Source organism: Lepisosteus platostomus, unplaced genomic scaffold, assembly GCF_059453375.1.
Source record: "Lepisosteus platostomus isolate fLepPlt1 unplaced genomic scaffold, fLepPlt1.hap1 Scaffold_30_H1, whole genome shotgun sequence".
Lineage (NCBI taxonomy): Eukaryota > Metazoa > Chordata > Actinopteri > Semionotiformes > Lepisosteidae > Lepisosteus > Lepisosteus platostomus.
Window position 1 is genome coordinate 127,360 of NW_028291658.1, and position 17,157 is coordinate 144,516.

Genomic DNA, 17,157 nt, shown 5'->3' on the forward strand with positions numbered 1-17,157 from the left:
CGGCCACACTGTGCCGGAAACGACGCACTCTGGGAAGCCGCTATGCAAAGCGAGGTCCCAAGATCCCCTGCGGCCGGACACTTCCCGCCCCCCAAAGAAAAGAGCGCCAATCAGACGGCCGGAGACCGTGGACTCGTGGAGCAGACTGCCACAATCGCCATAACAAGACCGATTGCGGGCGTTTTTGTTTTCTCTCTTTGACCAGCCAGGCTGCGCCCCACCCGAAGGCAGGGAAGCACAAAAATTGCATGGAACGCATTCATGCTCCTCTCCACGGAAATTTTTAGTAAAAGGCGAAAGATTTGTACGAGATGAAGAGAAACCAGAGTGCGTGGCTGCACAGCTGCAGGAGCCCAGGCCGCCTTCAAAGCCTCTGCGCTGCCGGTCGTGGTTGGCAATGCACCTGGCCTTACAAACTAGCCAGTGGGGCCCGTTCAGCTCCGGGCTCATCGCCTGCGGCTCACGGCTTGCGAGCGTGACCAATCCGTGCGATAACTCGGAAAACACCCGGCCACACTGTGCCGGAAACGACGCACTCTGGGAAGCCGCTATGCAAAGCGAGGTCCCAAGATCCCCTGCAGCCGGACACTTCCCAACCCCCAAAGAAAAGAGCGCCAATCAGACGGCCGGAGACCGAGAACTCGCGGAGCAGACTGCCACAATCGCCATAACAAGACCGATTGCGAGCGTTTTTGTTTTCTCTCTTTGACCAGCCAGGCTGCGCCCCACCCGAAGGCAGGGAAGCACAAAAATTGCATGGAACTCATTCATGCTCCTCTCCACAGAAATCTTTAGTAAAAGGCGAAAGATTTGTATGAGATGAAGAGAAACCAGAGTGCGTGGTTGCACAGCTGCAGGAGCCCAGGCCGCCTTCAAGGCCTCTGCCCTGCCGGTCGTGGTTGGCAATACACCTGGCCTTACAAACGAGCCAGTGGGGCCCGTTCAGCTCCGGGCTCATCGCCTGCGGCTCACGGCTTGCGAGCGTGACCAATCCGTGCGATAACTCGGAAAACACCCGGCCACACTGTGCCGGAAACGACGCACTCTGGGAAGCCGCTATGCAAAGCGAGGTCCCAAGATCCCCTGCGGCCGGACTCTTCCCAACCCCCAAAGAAAAGAGCGCCAATCAGACGGCCGGAGACCGAGGACTCGCGGAGCAGACTGCCACAATCGCCATAACAAGACCGATTGCGAGCGTTTTTGTTTTCTCTCTTTGACCAGCCAGGCTGCGCCCCACCCGAAGGCAGGGAAGCACAAAAATTGCATGGAACTCGTTCATGCTCCTCTCCACGGAAATCTTTAGTAAAAGGCGAAAGATTTGTACGAGATGAAGAGAAACCAGAGTGCGTGGCTGCACAGCTGCAGGAGCCCAGGCCACCTTCAAAGCCTCTGCCCTGCCGGTCGTGGTTGGCAATACACCTGGCCTTACAAACGAGCCAGTGGGGCCCGTTCAGCTCCGGGCTCATCGCCTGCGGCTCACGGCTTGCGAGCGTGCCGAATCCGTGCGATAACTCGGAAAACACCCGGCCACACTGTGCCGGAAACGACGCACTCTGGGAAGCCGCTATGCAAAGCGAGGTCCCAAGATCCCCTGCGGCCGGACACTTCCCGCCCCCCAAAGAAAAGAGCGCCAATCAGACGGCCGGAGACCGTGGACTCGCGGAGCAGACTGCCACAATCGCCATAACAAGACCGATTGCAGGCGTTTTTGTTTTCTCTCTTTGACCAGCCAGGCTGCGCCCCACCCGAAGGCAGGGAAGCACAAAAATTGCATGGAACTTGTTCATGCTCCTCTCCACGGAAATCTTTAGTAAAAGGCGAAAGATTTGTACGAGATGAAGAGAAACCAGAGTGCGTGGCTGCACAGCTGCAGGAGCCCAGGCCGCCTTCAAGGCCTCTGCCCTGCCGGTCGTGGTTGGCAATACACCTGGCCTTACAAACGAGCCAGTGGGGCCCGTTCAGCTCCGGGCTCATCGCCTGCGGCTCACGGCTTGCGAGCGTGCCCAATCCGTGCGATAACTCGGAAAACACCCAGCCACACTGTGCCGGAAACGACGCACTCTGGGAAGCCGCTATGCAAAGCGAGGTCCCAAGATCCCCTGCGGCCGGACACTTTCCGCCCCCCAAAGAAAAGAGCGCCAATCAGACGGCCGGAGACCGTTTACTCGCGGAGCAGACTGCCACAATCGCCATAACAAGACCGATTGCGAGCGTTTTTGTTTTCTCTCTTTGACCAGCCAGGCTGCGCCCCACCCGAAAGCAGGGAAGCACAAAAATTGCATGGAACTCATTCATGCTCCTCTCCACGGAAATCTTTAGTAAAAGGCGAAAGATTTGTACGAGATGAAGAGAAACCAGAGTGCGTGGCTGCACAGCTGCAGGAGCCCAGGCCGCCTTCAAAGCCTCTGCGCTGCCGGTCGTGGTTGGCAATGCACCTGGCCTTACAAACTAGCCAGTGGGGCCCGTTCAGCTCCGGGCTCATCGCCTGCGGCTCACGGCTTGCGAGCGTGACCAATCCGTGCGATAACTCGGAAAACACCCAGCCACACTGTGCCGGAAATGACGCACTCTGGGAAGCCGCTATGCAAAGCGAGGTCCCAAGATCCCCTGCGGCCGGACACTTCCCGCCCCCCAAAGAAAAGAGCGCCAATCAGACGGCCGGAGACCGTGGACTCGCGGAGCAGACTGCCACAATCGCCATAACAAGACCGATTGCGGGCGTTTTTGTTTTCTCTCTTTGACCAGCCAGGCTGCGCCCCACCCGAAGGCAGGGAAGCACAAAAATTGCATGGAACTCATTCATGCTCCTCTCCACGGAAATCTTTAGTAAAAGGCAAAAGATTTGTACAAGATGAAGAGAAACCAGAGTGCGTGGCTGCACAGCTGCAGGAGCCCAGGCCGCCTTCAAAGCCTCTGCGCTGCCGGTCGTGGTTGGCAATGCACCTGGCCTTACAAACTAGCCAGTGGGGCCCGTTCAGCTCCGGGCTCATCGCCTGCGGCTCACGGCTTGCGAGCATGACCAATCCGTGCGATAACTCGGAAAACACCCGGCCACACTGTGCCGGAAACGACGCACTCTGGGAAGCCGCTATGCAGGCAAGGTCCCAAGTTCCCCTGCGGCCGGACACTTCCCGCCCCCCAAAGAAAAGAACGCCAATCAGACGGCCGGACCCAACAACCTTGGCGTTATTAGCACCACGCTCTAACCAACTGAGCTAACTGGCCTCGCAACAGTGCCCCTCTCAGTGCTGCAAAAAATCGAACTCAGGGAATTTCTTTTGTCCTCTTTTGAATAGAAAGCCGTGTAATTCAGTGTACGGGCTTTCTTGTGCACTTTCATGGTTCTTGTAACCAAAATCCTACACTGGCCTGAAATGCCCCCCATTTCACAGCATTTTTCAGCTGATTTAAAATGTACCTAAAGGAGAAGCATTTTTGAAGACCATCAATTACCAAGAGCTTTTGTCAAAGGTTTTGGTGGTCATTTTTAATGACCACAGAGCGCTGTGACCTCGGTTTTACATCTCATCCAAAAGACAGCGCCCTCTTACAACACAGCATCTCCGTCACTATACTGGGGCATTGGGACCCGCACAGACCTCAGGGTGAGCGCCCCCCCGCCGGCACCATTAACACCGCTTCCAGCTGGAAGCTTTGTTTTTCCCTGTAGCTCACCCTCATCCGGGTACTGACCTAGCTCACACCCGCTTAGCTTCAGTGGGTTTTCAGTTGCGAGTTGCAAAAGCCACTGCATTGGCTGGGAATCAAAACCAAGCCTCCCGCGTGGCAGGCGAGAATTCTAACACTGAACCACCAATGCTCAATGCCTGTACCTTCAAAAAAGACGGAGGACATTCACACCTGGCTTAACCAGTACTGCACCGTCCACCATGGAACTGAGGTTAGATATGTTGACGGTATAAAAGCAGGAGCAAGGAAATTCAAGGTTCGCTTGCTACCGGACAATATAAATGGAGGCTTAAGGCACCTGCCCTCTACAATCTGGCTGGGCGCCTGCAATGGCTATGTTTTTTATGTGGGACAACCAAAGGTGTGTCGGCGCTGTGGGACACCTGGCATCGCCCTGCACTGTGAAATGCTGCAAGACCTGTGGCAAACAGGGACATTTAGCCTCTGACTGTTCAATGCTGCCAAAGTGCAATTTACTTGGCTTGGAAGGACACGTTTTTATAAACTGCCCTCATGCCTACGCCAATAAACTCAAAATGAGAAAGGATGAGGCAGTGCTTGTTTCAGCCAAACCGGCCCGAAAAGCCAAAGCAAACAACAAGTCAAACAAAGAACCCTTGTTTGATAAAGTCTCAGCCTCCAGCCAGGATCTGCCCTGCTGTGGTTCCGGGGCCGGTGGAAGAGAAATCCACTACGCCCCCACAACAGACTGCACCAGACAAGCACGAGGGTTTGAAAACCCCCGAGAACAGCGAGGACCCCTCCCCCACTCCTGCTCCTCAGAACGAGGGCCAGTGTGGGGCCCCCCGGTGGAGCGGGTCCAGCGACGATACCCAGGATTCAGCGGAGCTGCTTTTCTCAGACTCTGCAAGTGCTACAGATGCCCTCCTCTCCTCCATCCAGTCCATCACAGAGGATCTGCAGCAAATGGTTGGTGAGGGGGAAGAGGAGACTGGTGCATCGGCTGCACCCCTTTCCCCTCAGTGCTCCCAGGAGCTGGACTTGAGGAAAAGGAAAAATGACTCTGTTTTCTCCCCGAGCGAGGAGGAAGGAGAGCATGGCGATGGGAACAGCTGGAACCCCTCCACCCCTCCCTCTACCCCCTTCCTTGAAATGGACTCCGTGAATGCTTTTACTGCTGCCACCCTGATGAAGGCTCATTCAGAGGATGGCTGGCAGGAAATTGGTAAGAAGAAAAAGAAAAAGAAGAAGGGACCAGGTGAGACAGAAGAGAAATGTGTTTTGTAAAGACTGGTTCCACTTTCTTATGTAATATGGCTCTAAACATAATATCTCTTAACACCAGAGGTATCAATGACAGAGTTAAATGCCAGTCTGTCTTTGATTACCTCCAGCAGAGAGAGGGAGATGTGTTGATGTTGCAGGAGTGTGCTTTAGCCTATCAAGAGAGGTATAAAAGCTTTGAAGATAGGTGGGATAAAGGGCTTTCTGTTTGGTCAGGGGACAATAACAACAGAGCCTCTGGCGTGGCCATTCTTTTCAAAGGATGGGCATTCAAATTGAAAAGTATTCAGAGGGTCATAGATGGCAGGTTGCTGTGTGTGGATGTGGAATGGGGGACCATTAACCTGCGGATATTCAATGTGTATTGCCCTACTGACGTGGGAGGAAGGGTGGAGCTACTCAAGGCACTCTCTCACCTATTGTTATGTAGCACAGACGTGATAGTGGGAGGGGATTTTAATTGTATCTTAGAGCACACAGACAGGCAGTCTAGCTCTCTGATAAAATTGGATTCCAGGTCACTGGCCCTGCAAAACTTAGTTCAAGACTTTAAACTCTCAGACACATATAGATGTATATATCCCACAACAGCAGGATATACATGGTCAGGGAGGAATAGCAGCTCCAGAATTGACTATTGCTTTGTCTCAGAGAGAGTGAAAGTTGTTGGGGTCACTCTTCAGCCTGTCTTCTTCTCAGATCATCAGGCTTTAGGTCGTAGAGTGGAACTCCAGGGCTTTGGCCCAGGCATCTGGAAACTCAACACAAAGCTGCTAGAGAACGAGGGGGTAGTCTCCCGCTACAAGGAGAAACTATCACAGTGGCTGTCCTTGCAGTGTCTGTACGGGTCAGTAGGAGAGTGGTGGGAGGAGGTGAAGGTGAGGACAAAGGCCTTTTTCATGGCTGAGGGAAGGAAGGCTGCTGCCAGACGGAGAGGAGTGCTAGCCAGGAAACAGAGGCAGCTGCAGCGTCTCTACACGATGATGCACAGTGGCTTCGATGTGCTCGAGGATATCACCCTTTTAAAAAAGGACATCCGGAGCATAGCCGAAGAAAGTAGTCGAGTGCAGTTCTTGGAAGAAAATGAGAAGTGTTCTCGCCTCTTTTTCAGGAAAGTGGAAGGCTCCAAGTCTGTCATGGAAAGTGTAGTTGATGAGGAGGGACGAGAGAGAACAGAGCCGAGTGCAATCCTCTCCTGCACCGAGGCCTTCTACTCAAGAATGTACAGCTCTACAGAGGTAAAGGATGAAGAAATTCATTTTTTTACCTCAAAGCTAGAAAACGTTTTGAGTGAAGAAGATAGGGAAGTACTTGAGAGGGATTTGACAGTAGAAGAGCTGAGACAGGCTATGGAGAGCTTACAGAAGGGGAAAACTCCGGGTGCTGACGGGCTCCCTAAAGAATTTTATTGCACCTTTTGGGATCTGCTTCAGGATCCGCTGCTGCTCCTATTCGAGGAAAGCTATAAGACAGAATTGCTGCCTGACTCCTTAAGAGAAGGCACTATCTCTCTCTTGTTTAAGAAAGGAGCAAAGAATGACATAAAGAACTGGAGACCCCTCAGCCTGTTAGGCGTGGACACTAAGATCCTGTCCAAAGCCCTTTTCCTGCGCCTACAAAATGTAGTGGCCTCACTGGTAGGGAAAGAACAGACTTGTGGGATAGCAGGATGCCTGATGAGCGACAACCTGGCCTTGTTGAGGGATGTCTGTCTGTACTCAGAGGATCGCTCCCTCCCTCTGTGCATTTCAGGTGTAGACCTAGAAAAGGCCTTTGACCGCCTAAACCGGCAGTACTTAACTTCGGTACTTGAGCACATGAAGTTTGGCCCCATCATGAGAAAGTGGATTAACCTGCTGTACACAGGTAGCAACAGCAGAGTAATGGTTAATGGCAATAGATCACGCCCCTTTGAAGTCTGTTGTGAGGCAGGGCTGGCCATTATCCCCCTTGTTATTCGTTTTGGCTATGGAGCCCTTAGCCTGTGCCTTGCGCCAGGATCAGGCCATTAATGGGATACCAGTACCTGGAAGTGGGGGAGGAGAGGTAAAGACATCTCTATACATGGATGACGTCACCCTGCTCCTCTCTGACAATGCCTCAATTAGTAGAGCTCTGCAGTGCTGTGATCGGTTCTCTTTGGCTTCCTCTGCAAAAATTAACAAATCAAAGAGCGAGATTTTTTATCAGAACTGGAGGGAGCCAAAAGAAGGACATGATCTCAGGCTGCAAGAGAAGAGAATTAAGGTCCTGGGGGTGTATTTTGGAGAAGAGATGGGAACAGTAAATTGGCAGAACAAATTGCCAATCTTAAACAAAAAACTGATGCAATGGAAGAACCGAGACCTCACCATGACAGGGAAGGTGCTGGTCATCAAAGCCAAGCTCTTGCCTGTCTTGAATTTTCTGGCTTCTACCTTCCCAATCCCACACCGTGTTGCGGCGGTGCTGAGGAGATTGATGTTTCAATTTCTATGGGGTGTGAAGCAGGAAAGACTCAGAAGGGAAATAATGTACAGGCCGCTACCCTCAGGGGGGAAGTCTGTCCCAGATATTGCTACGAAGCTGCTGTGCATTTTCCTGGCCTCTGTGCTGAGAGGCTTTGCAACAGCACCTGCAGCGCGTACCTGGACTTATTTTTCCAGGCTCTGGGTAGGTAGGGAGGTGTTCAGAGTGTGGGGTGTCAGACCCAAGCTGGATGTCCCACTCTCTGACACATGCCCTGCAATTTATGGGACAGTTAAAAGTTTTCTAAGATCTCACACAATTGGCCATATTCCCCTCCGAGATGTCAGCGTCCAAAAACTGGAAGATTTCTTTGCACCCCAGAACAATAGGCAGACCCCTGTGGGCATTTTAACATCAGCCCAAACAAGGAAGGTGTGGAAACACACATCCTCTAAGTTTCTGTGCAACATTCACAGAGATTTAGCCTGGAGTGTCGTCCACCAGTGCTTACCGGTACGAACTTCCTTGTACCGTATGGTCCTCACACCCAGCCCTCGCTGCGTTAGGGTGGGCTGCAGCGAGGAGGAGACTGTGACCCATCTCCTGTGGTCCTGCTTTTTTGCTAAGGCCTTCTGGGCACAGTTTGAAGATTGGTTGCAGGCTCTCTCGCCCCAATTTACCCTGACCGCTGCTTTCGTCATATACGGCATCTCTCCTGTCAAACTTCCTCCTGACGTGTTTGACAGGATCTGGGCCGTGGTGAACAGTGGGAAAGACGCCCTGTGGAGAGTGAGGAACATGGGGCTGTTCAAAGGCATCAAGATCCCAGTCAAGGCTGCAGGTAGCCTGGCCCTGTTCATCACCCGAGAGAACTATTACCTCAGAGATCTGTGGAGAGAAGGGAGGGAGGAAGCAGAAAATCTGTGGGAAATAGAGGGCATAGGTCAATATCTCAAGAAACTGTGAAAAACACTATCATGTTTAAGTAAAGAATGTGATTTGCTTCAGAAAAAAGAAATTGTTGCTATGTAACTCGTACCGTGTCAAAATGTAATAAGATGTGATCATATATACTGTTTTAAGTATGTATATTAATGTAAAGCATTTGTGATGCCCTGTATTTTATTGTGAAAAGGAAATAAAAGTTCTTAAAAATCGAAATCGCTGGAGGAAACAGTCCATCTGGCCATGAAACTCATTTGAACGTCTAGCTACAGCAACTAACAATATCATGATTTATTCAGGATGTGTGGAATCAGCACGTCCCGGAGACAGCTTCCGAAATCGTGAGCATTCTCTGGTGGTGTCCTGCAGGGCACCTGTGGGCGTGCATTGGTGGTATAGTGTTGAGCATAGCTGCCTTCCAAGCAGTTGACCCGGGTTCGATTCCTGGCCAACGCAGTGGCAATTGGTTTCAAATGCTGTCATGAGCCTTGGATTATGACTAGCAAAGCGAAGCCTTTTGAAAGAGCTAAAGCACTGCAAAACGGAATTGAAGGAGAATCTTACAGGGGATTCTGAGCGGTGTCTGCATACACGCAGTCCGATACGGGTGCTGAAAGCTTGAGCTACTCTCAATGTCATGCTGCCTTTCCCCGGAGTAAATCTGTTACATTGAAGGAATGCTTCTCGCAGGTTCAAAAGGGACCCTTGTTAATTGGAGAAATCAATGATTTCTAATGAATTCTGTATGTGTTAAAAGACAGCTATACACAGAAAACATGCAGGACACTGCCCATGATGTTTCCCGAGCCGAAACACAGTGCGTTTTTCCAAGACATCTGACAAAGCTCGCCCACTGAAAACTGCAGCAGATCGTGTAAAGACCTTCAACTTTGTAACTACTGCACACACAGGAAGCACAATAAATTCCTCTTTTCAAACTGTCAAAGGTTTGCTTTGCAAACGCTGCAGGACATCGCACAATCTCTTTTGAACGGGGACAAACGATTTCTTATGGGGCGCAGTAAGTACAGACGTTTAAAAAGCTCCACTCATGCCGACGATGCAGCATGAAGAAGCGCAACCTAACGTTTGACAGACAAAAGCCGGGCGCCGCTACGAGCAATATGAAATCAAACTGACAGCACACGGCGTTTCGCGCTGACTCAAAAGTGATCTCGACAGACGCTGTTCTCTGCATAACGCTGAAAGAGATAAAGAGCGTTTCTGTTGAGACGTAACAAGCTCGTTTCTTTCTACCATGATGTCACCATGACAAAATCTGTCTTTAAACACCTTGCTCAGTCTCTGACGAGACTGTCAAAAATTGCTTTCGCCGATTGTATTGCAAACCAGCGGAAGCGGGGTATTGGGAAAAGTTTTCAACTAGCAACAATCGTGCGTGCTAATTAGAACAACAGCAACGCTGAGCTCTCAGCACCGTACTGAGCCCAGGTGTTATTCTAAAGCTGTCAGGTGCAGTTCATTTATATGAAGGAAATCTCTTACTGGGTACGATTACAATGCAGTAAGTAGCACAGGCTACTTGGGGAATAGCCCGATGTGTTTTAAAACGACCCGAGCCAGGTAGGAGTCGAACCTACAATCTCCTAATCCGTAGTCAGATGCATTATGCATTGCGCCACTGTCCCTGGTGTGACACTACAGGACTGTAACCCAGTGATCTCAGCCCTGCAACTAGTAAAATATTACCCCCGGTCCATTCTTTTCCAAAAGTGAGAAACACCTGTTTTCTACATTTTGTCTGTTTTAAAACCATATCTCTTTAAACCAAACCAAGAGTTTGTCTTTTGCACTGATATTCTGATTCATTTCGATTTCAAAGAAAAAAAAGCATTACCTTCCAAAGCATCATAAAATTGTCCCTTCTTCCAGACTCTACTTCTCTCTTGTAGTAGTACAGTAGACCTTTCCAGGTGAGCAGATCACAGAGTCCGAAATGAGCTTCCTCCATCAAGCAAAGTACCTGAACATGACTCTGTCTTCATAAAAGCGCCCCTGTAATAAAGAAATTAAATCCGAAATCAAGAGGGCAGTTGCCTACTGAAGTTCAAGAAGTCATCAATTTTAACCTAGCAACACATTAAAGGCTGCATCTATACAAGTACGATTCTAGAAATGCTCACCAGATTACGTTTTAAGAAGGAACTGCGCCTCAGGTTCCGCCGAGATCTTAACTCGGATGGCAGGATTCAGAGTCCGGAGTGCGGACTGATGGCGCACGGAGGGTCCACATACTGTGGATCCCTCAGTGATCTTCCGCGTATTCAAACCGCCAGCATGTGACTCCCCTGTCCCCGTGACCTCATTGCTCTGCTCTCTCCTCTGTGCAGCCGAGCCCGACTCATGGTAAAGTGGAAAAAAATATGCCCTCAACGTGAGATTTACTCTGGACGAGGATAGATGTTACCTTTTTATCGTTGAATAGGATGTATGTGATGTGGCGACTAGGTTCAATTTTGTATCCTCTTTAAAAGATTAAGGACTGGGGTGAGCGTGATTTACCACCCTTTCAGCTAAGGAGCCGACATGCGCACCGTTTAAGCTGCATAGACTCGGTCGATTAACTCTTCTCCATTAGCAGGGTTAAGGTTAAAGAAAAAAAACATTGCTGACTTCTTTTTTTTTTGCCAGCCGCTAGCGCTGATTAGCAAGGTCTGTATTTCATGTTTTGCAAGTTGCATCCATTTTAAGAAAAACAAGTCGCGTTAAAGACAGGAAATGAATACTTGCATTTAATTAAGTCTAGCCGTAGGCGGTTGTCCATAATGACCAGTACTGTTCGAGAAGACAGAACAAAGAAGGCACCGCTGGGATTCGGACCCAGGATCTCCTGTTTACTAGACAGGCGCTTTAACCAACTAAGCCACGGCGCCCCAGGAGTGTTGTCCTTTTGCAGCCACTTGGACACACCTTTAGAAAAACATTTTGTTAACAGGCATTCTGCCTCAGCCTAAACACCTATAGCTTGCAAAGTGCATGCTATTAGACAGGCACCTCTGCAAGACCTTAAGAGTCTCTTAAACTAGTGATAGTAAGTTGTTCCCAACGGGTGATGTTCGGCTTTCAAATCATCTCTCCGTGGAAGCGCCGAGATGCAGCTGTTTAAGGCTTAGAAGCAGCTGACTGTTTCACTACCTAGCTGATCACTGTCAGTCAGGGAGCTCAGAGGTGAAAAGCCTGTCTGAGAGACAATTCGCCGTCGATCAGTTCAATATGTTCCGTACCAGCTCGGCGCACCTGAGATCATCTTGGTAGCCGTGTAGCTCATATAGGTGAGAGCGTGTGTGTGTACCACCGTGATTGGATGCCGGCCCTTCTCAGGTCACAGTAAACCTTCTGCTCAAAAAAAGTGAGGTTTTATTTAATCTCTGACCAAGGGAAACGTTTCATTTTTTCAAAGAAATGTTTGTTAAAAAATAAAGTCATAGTTCAATGGGATTCAATCATAGACCGTGTGATATGGAAGTCAGGAACCTAACCCACAGCACCACCAGCACAGTCACGTGCTGAGTGCTGAAAAAGCACTACAGAAACATTATCGACAGACAATGTACAGCGTGTACTATTCTTGTGTTGCGGTACATGAATATAATTATATCGTTATTAATTTCTAATTTATAACTTTATTAACTTTATAAATTAACTTTATAAATTTATTAACGTTATTAATTAATTTCACGACGCACAGACAGGGCGCGGGGAGCCGCCGCCTGCAAACACAGCTCCAGGCAGGACTTCACTCCGCAGGAGCCGCAGAGCAGAGGAGATGGGGGCAGCTTAGCTCCTGTGCAGAGACCTGAGCTGCTGTTGCTGCAGACACTGTCTTTTCTGCACTCGGGGTAGGAGTGAATGTTGAGTTGCCCTTAGAAATGAAGCAGAGCACTTCAACAGCACGGGTGTGTGTGTGTGCGCCCTGGTGATTCTGGGAGACAGATTGAACCTGGGCTAAAAGAGAGGGGGCTTAGCCCTCTTCCATTTGCTAGTTCAAAGTTGTACAACCCATTTGTATCTGCTAGGCGGCGCAGTCGTCGTGCACAAAGAACGCTTTGAAAAGCGTCAAAGGCAAGTCATTCCGAGTTGGTCGTTTGTGTTTTCCGTTCAGACGCGAAATGCTGAAATGATCTCTCGGCTCCTCGGTTGTCATTTCTGCTCCTTAAAGGAATCACAGCACCCGTCGGCTTCCAGCACGGTGGTTCGGGACACAATGCCGGGGGTCGGAGAGAGCGATGTCTTCCTCGTTAGTATAGGACCTGTCACCTGTCCCCACCTGTCATGCGGGAGACCGGGGTACATCAGGACGCGCATTGAAGTGAAAGCAGGATGCGCTGCGACATGCACTGTGCAGATCCCGCCACACTAAGGGGTGAGTGGGTCTGTTCGATCACAGCGCTAGGCGAATCCCCAATCCCCTTTTGTGCGTGGCGACAAAAGAAGTCTGTTTCCGCCCGGTTTCGAACCGGGGACCTTTCGCGTGTGAGGCAAACGTGATAACCACTACACTACGGAAACGGTGGTAAGATATGCCCAGCGGCCCAGTGTTGAGCTTCGCCATTGCGATTCAGCTGCTTCCAGTGCCTTTATTGGAGTGCGCTGATGGACCGTGCTCTCTCTCCAGAGACCAGCACGCCTGTCATGGACGGAGCAGGAAAGGCGCTGCCACATTCTACAGCCCTCTCCACGCAATCGACGAAATCTGGCTACTGAAGTGGAGAAAATCGCCTCTCCAGAAAGTGCAAATATCATCTTGGAGAGTATAAATCCTATTGCCGAAGGTCAGCTCTGTCTACCAGAGTGACCCTCCCACCTCCTGCAGCGATGGTCAGCTCGTCTCACACGCGAGAAGTTTTGGCTGGAAACAAGCGCCCCCTCTTCTCGCACGTTTTGCACGTTCGAGAAGGATCTTCTTCACATTCGCCCATGCAGTTCCCAGTCTTGTGGACGAGGACAAAAAGAACACACAAGGGCTCATCCAGGAGTTGAACCCAGGACCTCCCACACCTTAAGCGAGACTCATACCCCTAAACCAATGAGCCACGGCAGCACTTTCCATTTTATTCTGTCAGCGAGCTTGAGGACGGGGGAGAGGCGTCATTCGCTCGTCCAGTCAGACCTTCATCAATAAGTCAAGAAAGCTGCAATTACACGACTGCCTTGCAGACGAAGGGCAGTGAACTGCACCCGGTAAGAGGGGAACAAGCGGCACTAGGTGACACCGAGGCATAACCCCAGCGAGGGGGGTTAGCTTGCATGGTACAGCGCTCGCTTTGCATGCGAGAGATAACGGGATCATTTCCCACGTCCTCCAGGTGTGTGCTTAGAGCTTGATGTGCCGAAAGGTGTCCTTTAGCCTGTGGTCACGCCTTGCATGGAGAGCGTCATGCAGCTGTCAATCATTTTGCAGCCACGCCCCCTCTTCATCTTCTCTCTGCCTTAAGCGTCTCCGCCACTCTCTCTTGACATTTCATGTCAGCATGTCAGAAGTCCGAGTGACGTTTTTAATGGCTGAGTGAGGGCACGATGCTGAAGCAGAGAGGCCACTTCAGCCAGAGAGACTTGTGCTAGGTGAGATCTGAAAAACGGACTCGCAACAGAAACAGACCAAAAAAGTATCGGTGAGATCAAAAGGCAAATGCAACATCCAGCAGAGGGCGTCTAAAGATTAGGGAACGGGCGACTGAAATCCATATGAGGCAAACTTTCCAGCTGTGTACTGCAGCTGGCCTCGTTGGTGTAGTTGGTAGCGCGTCAGTCTCATTGTCTGAAGGTCCTGAGTTTGATCCTCACACGGGGCAGGGCTGCTTCCTCTCTTGCTCTTTTCAAACACTTGCGGCAACTGTTCGCTCATAACCACGTCTGGAATGCGTGACCTTTACACGGGGGAGAAGCAACGCCGCATCCCTTTTCTAAAGAACATTCACATTCAGAAATAAGTCAAGAAATTTGCCATTACTTTAGCTCGCGCTGCTGTCAGCCTGCCCATGTTGCCAAAGAAAGATTCACTCGGCGTCAACATGACAGAACAGCGATCACTTGAAAACACTGTTCCACACTCCGTAAGCAAGAACTTCAGTGTTTGCAGTCACCCGATATGCCGATAGTCAAAGGAGTACAAAACATGAAGCGTCAAAAGACAAGATGAGTTGATGGAAAGAGCCTTGAATTGATGAGCACAAAAGTTCAGCTCGTACAATAGGCAACGAAGGTCCCGGCGTCATCATCGCACTTGAAAGGACTGCCTTGCAGACTAAGGGCAGTGGGAGGTTGCTGTTTTCAGATGGAGGCATTGGGATGGTGGGCCGAGATCTATTCTTCTTAAGGAATTCTTCATCGTGAAAGATCGGTCCACAGGTCATCCAAAGAACTTACAAATTTTTTGGACTCAGGGAATCACGTGCTTCCGGAAGGGAGTGAAGTGCTCAAACACATGACATGCCCCCTTGATCTCACATGCACAATTCTGCTGCAACATGCACAGCTACCGTCCACACCAGGCAGTGGGGCTTCAGCAGAATTTGCTACGCCACCTGCAATAACATATCCAGCTGCACACATATACATGGCCCCTCTGTCCTTTTCAGGATCTCAAAAAAAAGCATAGCATGGTTTTCCTGCAACCTGATTGACCGCATCTCCCTCAGAATGTGCCCCGTTGCATTCATTGCTGAAGCAGGACGGAGGCTAACGGACATGCCAGAACAGTTAGGCTCAGCGATCTCTCCAAAATATTGTGGTTGTAGTGGAAGAAATATGGTTTAAATTGTACCTTGGTATTTCAAACTCTCTCTAGAATGTTATCCTTTTCTATTTTATTTTGACAGGAACTGGCTAATGACACTAGATGAAAAGAGAAGAAAGAAAACACAACGTTTCGGCCGTGGAGCCTTCTTCAGGTGTGAGGGCTCCACGGCTGAAATGTTGTGTTTTCTTTCTTCTCTTTTAAGCATGGAATAGACCTATTACTTGTTCCTTTGCAGCCTACGCATGCTGACACAGCTCCCCACCTGAACTGCTTATGATGCCTGGTAGTTTGTGGTACTTGGGTATTGTCTTATGTTTGCTCAAACTGCATATGTGTGATTGCATATTTTTGGGTATTTTCATATGTCAATATTTAATTCACTGACATTCCTGTATGCTTGGAAGAAAGGTAGATTGGATTTGGCACAGGACGCCTGCCCATATTTGTTGATCATTGTTGGGCTGGAAAAACAACGATAAAAAGTGTATGAAAAAAGCTCTCTCCAATATTTCCCTTCTCTTCGCCATGGTTACACTGCCTGTTCTTTCCGTCTTTTGTCCTTCTACAAAGATTCCAGGGCTCTTTTTCCACCATAATATCAGAAGCCAAAAAATAACCATCTAATGTGTAAACAGCATTTGTAATGTTGGTAGCTGGAAGAGGTTAAGTATGTTTGCAAGACCTAGTTGATTACACCAGACTTACTTTGTTGTTGTCAGTTTTTTTTTTCTCTTTTAAAGGCTGTAGGTGGGGTGTGATGGACTGTACCACTATCATAGAAGATTTTTTCAGGACACATCGCAGTTCCATAGTAGAATTTATCAATAGTAGAATTCCATAGGACATTATTTACCAACATATTACCCAGTGTGAGACTCTGCCAGTAAACCTCAGAGCATTGAGTTCTCCACTGATAAAGATGGCTGTCTGAAGTCATGAAATCCACTGCTGGGATGCCTGAGAGACAGTAATTGAATCTTGGCTGGAATTAGGCTTTCTATTAGTGTTGATCTTTGGGAATTATGTGGTAAAAAGGGAAAACTCCTTTACTTTAGTCACTTTGAATGTTCAAATGTACAGAACCTGCAAAACTAAGCAATGAAAAAAATCCATCACCACTCTCATGATAGCATAACTCATAGTCTCTGCTGTTGTGTAACAATACACACTTTCAATTTTCTTATCGCCTGTCTCCAGAGAGAATCTTGTTAGTGCTGATGACCTTGAATTAGACCTTGTTGACTCTGTAAAACAATCTTCCTCTGCTTAGAATTTCACTCAGATTGATTATGTTCTCAGATTATTCCTGGCAGGACTGAGTTTCCAGGAAATGAAAAGTGAAAGAAAAAGTACAGAAGATCAGCCCTTGAATATACAACATTGTGCAGTGAGATTGTTAAATGTATTAGCTGCTATCCCGTGCTAGAGCCTGTCGTGGTAAGCAGTGGATGACAGGATCTAGCATAGATACTAATGAAACACTGTTAATGAAAGATAAAACACTTGAGTCTTATTTTAGTTTTCCATTTCCCTTTCATTTGTGATGTACTGTACAACAGGCCACAGAACATGCACAAAAACAGATATGCACACATTCACACCAGGCAATGACAGTCTGCCCAGTCAGAATCTGAGCTGAGGTATCAGAATTCTGAATTCCCTGAATTCTGTCATGGATCATCCACAATAAGGGCAATGTTTGAACACGAGGATCCCCAGGAGAGAGCCTAGTAACACAAATCTTGGAGCAAAAGCAGATGATTAACTTCATAGTTTGTGTGGTTGAGCCAAAGTTGAGCATGAGGATATGTGAGTCACCATTCTTAGAAATGGATCCAACTTCAGACAGGCGTCAAAAGTAAGAGTATACAGTGCTGGGGCAATGACACTTCAATGATCAGAAGGATAACAAGAGTTTTAATGCATTGAAATTGATTTTCTGGTGATGCACACTGTCATGGAACTATTAATTTTTTAAGGATCACTTACTGACGTCAGACAGCTGCCAATTCTCCAGACTGGAAGGATGAACAGTTTATCCCCCTAGGTACCATATTTCCATATTTCGA

General features: G+C 48.9%; 9 non-coding genes across 9 annotated transcripts; all 9 read right to left on the bottom strand.

Annotated features, from left to right (window-relative positions):
* Window positions 1-214: 214 nt before the first annotated feature.
* LOC148634738 (U5 spliceosomal RNA) lies at window positions 215-331 on the bottom strand. Its single transcript, XR_015933367.1, has one exon. It is a non-coding gene; the product is annotated as a U5 spliceosomal RNA (small nuclear RNA).
* A 391-nt stretch (window positions 332-722) lies between these two features.
* Window positions 723-839, bottom strand: LOC148634739 (U5 spliceosomal RNA). The gene has a single exon (XR_015933356.1). It is a non-coding gene; the product is annotated as a U5 spliceosomal RNA (small nuclear RNA).
* A 391-nt stretch (window positions 840-1,230) lies between these two features.
* On the bottom strand, window positions 1,231-1,347 carry LOC148634740 (U5 spliceosomal RNA). Its single transcript, XR_015933312.1, has one exon. It is a non-coding gene; the product is annotated as a U5 spliceosomal RNA (small nuclear RNA).
* A 391-nt stretch (window positions 1,348-1,738) lies between these two features.
* On the bottom strand, window positions 1,739-1,855 carry LOC148634741 (U5 spliceosomal RNA). Its single transcript, XR_015933350.1, has one exon. It is a non-coding gene; the product is annotated as a U5 spliceosomal RNA (small nuclear RNA).
* Window positions 1,856-2,246: 391 nt separating this feature from the next.
* LOC148634742 (U5 spliceosomal RNA) lies at window positions 2,247-2,363 on the bottom strand. Its single transcript, XR_015933299.1, has one exon. It is a non-coding gene; the product is annotated as a U5 spliceosomal RNA (small nuclear RNA).
* Window positions 2,364-2,754: 391 nt separating this feature from the next.
* LOC148634743 (U5 spliceosomal RNA) lies at window positions 2,755-2,871 on the bottom strand. The gene has a single exon (XR_015933327.1). It is a non-coding gene; the product is annotated as a U5 spliceosomal RNA (small nuclear RNA).
* A 6,759-nt stretch (window positions 2,872-9,630) lies between these two features.
* Window positions 9,631-9,772, bottom strand: LOC148634744 (U4 spliceosomal RNA). Its single transcript, XR_015933465.1, has one exon. It is a non-coding gene; the product is annotated as a U4 spliceosomal RNA (small nuclear RNA).
* A 1,376-nt stretch (window positions 9,773-11,148) lies between these two features.
* Window positions 11,149-11,222, bottom strand: trnat-agu (transfer RNA threonine (anticodon AGU)). Its single transcript has one exon. It is a non-coding gene; the product is annotated as a tRNA-Thr (tRNA).
* A 1,563-nt stretch (window positions 11,223-12,785) lies between these two features.
* On the bottom strand, window positions 12,786-12,858 carry trnav-cac (transfer RNA valine (anticodon CAC)). The gene has a single exon. It is a non-coding gene; the product is annotated as a tRNA-Val (tRNA).
* Between the last annotated feature and the right edge of the window lie 4,299 nt (window positions 12,859-17,157).